The following is a 4,179-nucleotide window of genomic DNA, read 5'->3' on the forward strand; positions in this document are numbered from 1 at the left end:
TACAATATGGCTATTTCAACTAGGACCAGAATCGCCGTTGCTTGCAACATAGCTGTAAAGGGCAACCTTGTGTGACTGCATTGCTCGGGTGGCAATCCCAGCAGTAGTTGTGGCTGCGGTTGTAACCTCAGAACTGCATTGTTTGTTAAGCAGGAAGAGATGGGAATTCCAGGCAAGAAGTGCTGGAGGAGTGCAGATGCTACAGGGAATGTCATGGGCAGGTGGGTAAGAAGATGGAACGGGTGTTATGGGGGTGCCTTGACTCAGCGCTGAGGCACAGACGGATTAAAGGCTGTGGACAGGCTACAGCAGGTGTTGGTTAGTGTTGCAGGAGTCTCCAACCTTGGCAACTTTTAAGCCTGGAGGACTTCAACTCCCAGAATTCCCCAGGCAGCTGTGGGAAGTCTCCAGATTTAAGTCCTCCAGATTTAAAGTTGCTAAAGTTGGAAACCCCCGTTACGGAGTACAAAACCCCTGGGATCTAGCTACTAAGAAGTCTAGCTACTTCTCCGCTCTTATTGCATCTGCAGAGAACCGCCCAGCTGCACTGTTTAGGGTGACCCGCTCCCTACTTCAGGTGGGGATACGGGAAGATCCCTTAAAGGGTCGAGCTGAGGATTTTGTACAATTCCTGCATGATAAAGTCGCTCAGATTCGGGAAGGCCTGGACTCCGATTGGGTAGATCCAGGGGAGGAGATGGGGGCAGGTCTTGAGAGCGTTATCTGGGAAGAGTTTGACTCTGTGGCTCTTGAGGACGTGGACAGGATTCTGGGCAAGCTTAACGCTGCCACACGTTTATTGGACCCGTGTCCCTCCTGGTTGGTACTGGCCTCCCGGGTGGTTACACGAGGCTGGCTCCAGGGGATTATAAATGCTTCTCTGAGTGAGGGTGTCTTTCCCGCCGCCTTGAAAGAGGCGGTTGTGAAGCCCCTCCTCAAGAAGCCTTCCCTGGACCCGGCTATATTATCAAATTATCGTCCAGTCTCCAATCTTCGCTTTGTTGCGAAGGTTGTTGAGAGTGTGGTGGCGCGACAACTACCCCGATACCTGGATGAAGTTGTCTATCTGGATCTGTTCCATTTGGGCTTCAGGTCACGATACAGCACGGAAACGGCATTGGTCGCATTGGTGGATGATCCCTGGAGGGCTCGGGACAGAGGTTGCTCCTCTATCCTGGTCCTATTAGATCTCTCAGCGGCTTTTGATACCATCGACCATGGTATCTTACTGCACCGGCTGGAGGGGTTAGGAATAGGGGGCACTATGCTTCGGTGGTTCTCCTCCTTCCTCTCTGACCGTTCGCAGTTTGTGTTGGCAGGGGGGCAGAGGTCAACCTCGAGGCACTTATTTATGGGGTGCCGCAAGGGTCAGTCCTCTCACCCCTTCTGTTCAACATTTATGTAAAACCGCTATGCGAGATCATCCGTGGTTTTGGGGTGAGTGTTCAGTATGCTGATGACACACAGCTATACATCTCCACCCCAGACCACCCCAATGATGCCCTTGCTATGATGTCCCGTTGCCTGGAGGCCGTGCGGATCTGGATGGGGAGAAACAAGCTCAGACTCAACCCCTCCAAGACCGAGTGGCTGTGGCTTCCGGCGTCCCGGTATAGTCAGCTAGTACCATCACTGACAATAGGGGATGAGATCTTGCTCCCCACAGAGAGGGCCCGCAACTTGGGTGTCCTCCTGGATTCACGGTTATCTTTAGAAGATCATTTGACAGCGGTGGCCAGGGGTGCCTTTTATCAGGTTCGCCTGATCCACCAGTTGCGTCCCTTTCTGGATCGGGACGCCTTGCGCACGGTCACTCATGCCCTAGTTACCTCCCGTATGGACTACTGTAATGCTCTCTACATGGGGCTCCCCTTGAAAAGCACCCGGAGGCTCCAACTGGTCCAGAACGTAGCCGCGCGGGTGATTATGGGCGCAGCTCGTTACGCCCATGTAACACCTCTCCTACGCGAGCTGCACTGGCTCCCAGTGGTCTTCCGGGTGCGATTCAAGGTGTTAGTTATCACCTTTAAAGCGCTCCATGGCTTAGGACCTGGGTACCTATGAGACCGTCTTTTGCCACCAATAGCCTCCCACTGACCAGTTCGTTCTCACAGGGAGGGACTACTCAGGGTACCGTCAGTCAAATTATGTCGACTGGCAACTCCCAGGGGGAGGGCCTTCTCTGTGGGGGCTCCAACCCTTTGGAATGAACCGCCCCCGGAGATACGGAATATCCCTGATCTCCGTGCTTTCCGCCGTGCCCTCAAGACCCTGATGTTCCAACAGGCGGGGCTAAACATATGAACATGTGAATGATTTTTTAAATGTTATCTAATTCTGGGTTTTATTTGATTGACCAAACTAAGTAATAATTTTAATTAGCAATTTTATGATGTTTGTGTGTGTATATTTTTCTTGACTGTACACCGCCTTGAGTCCTACGGGAGAAAGGCGGTATAGAAATAAAATAAAATAAAATAAATAAATAAATAAATAAATAAATAAATAAATAAATAAATAAATAATCCATAGCAGGTCCCCTTGGGAGAAAAGTTGGCAAAAGCAACTTGCAACCTTCTGTGCTGGCTTCCACTTTTGCTTGTGGAAAGCTGGCAGGGAAGATTACAAATGGTGATCATGTGATCCTGGGACCCTGCAACTATTTTACTGCAAGCCGGTTGCCAAATCATGATGGAGGTGCTACAATGACTGGGTTGAAAACCTGTCGTGTCATTCTAAACAGTTGCTATATGAGTTCATGTGCGATTTCTGCAGAATTTACTGAACTACATTTTCGTGGAAGGCAGTAGTAATCATTTCTATACAAGGAAAAATAAATGATTGAGCCGGGTCTTTTGTTAATTTTAAATACCGTGTTTCCCCAAAAATAAGACCGTCTTGTATTTTTTTGAACCCCAAAATAAGCACTTGGCCTTATTTTCGGGGAAGTCTTATTATTTTGGGGTGTGTGCAGCAAGACGGGGCTCTTCTTGCAGTCTTACCTGATTTCCAGCTGTGTTTAAATATTTTTGGGGAGGACTTATTTTCAGGGAGAGGTTTATTTTAGCACATGGCTCAAAAGCCAGATTGGGCTCATTATCAGGGAATGTCTTATTTTCAGGGAAACAGGGTAGACTGAAAAATAGGAAGTGACAATAGGTGCGGTGGCTTTAAACTTTCTAATTAAATAGAAATTGGATTATCCCATTTTCCACTGCTATACCTGGAGTAGAAAATATCTGATGCTTCTGATGTTGCCAAGATGCAACTATCAGCATTCTTAATTGCTGGCCATGTTGGTAGGGTATGTGGAGAATGGTATGTGGAAAATAGTTTAGAAATTTCTGAAGAACCATCTCATCAAATTTCTACCAAAAACACCTCCCAAATATTTATAAGCAGCAAAATGTTTTTCTATATTTTGTATTCAAACTGAGTATCAGAAAAATGTTAAATAAGAAGGCTTATAGCACATTTAATACATTGTGGTGATGTTCACGTTTCATGAACTGGGACCCAGTACCAGATAGTGCTGCAATGCTTTAAAATATTATTCAGAAGAAACGTTTGGAAAGACAAGTTCACCTTCTTAAAATGCTTGCATCCTTTCCCAAGCTTCTTTGAAATTTTGACTCAATACCAGTCACATCTTCATTTCTACCGAGGTTTGCTATCTATATAAAAATGTAATTTTATAAGGTAAGATTGGCCTCCAGGCATTTTTCTTCAGATACTTATTAGAATTTACATAAATGACAACTGCCTTGAGTCTTCCCAGTGTTTGGATTTCGGCTCCCAAATTTCCCAACCAATAAGTCAGAAAGCCCATGCAGTATAGTATCCTATATTCCCTATGCCGCCACCCCTCCCCCACCTTGAACTCCTGACTAAAAGATACGATACAAACATAATAAATAAATACTGGAGGAGCATAGATTAAAGAATAGTGAGCTAGGGAACATGATTAGTTTGTAAAAAGTATCTCAATTTTCTCACGGGGGAGTGGAGGAGCAATCACCAGAGAAACAGTAAATGAATAATGTGACCTGTTTCTGTTTACCATCTATTAATAAATTGGTTCTGTATTACCAGGCTGCTGGCACATAGTGTTACTGAACTACTACCTATTACAATATAGAATAAACAAAAACTGAAAAATAAGCTTTATCAGAGGCAATA

The sequence above is a fragment of the Pituophis catenifer genome, unplaced genomic scaffold, assembly GCF_029215685.1.
Source record: "Pituophis catenifer annectens isolate HBS135680 unplaced genomic scaffold, rPitCat1.0.hap2 SCAF_3, whole genome shotgun sequence".
Taxonomy (NCBI): Eukaryota; Metazoa; Chordata; class Lepidosauria; order Squamata; family Colubridae; genus Pituophis; species Pituophis catenifer.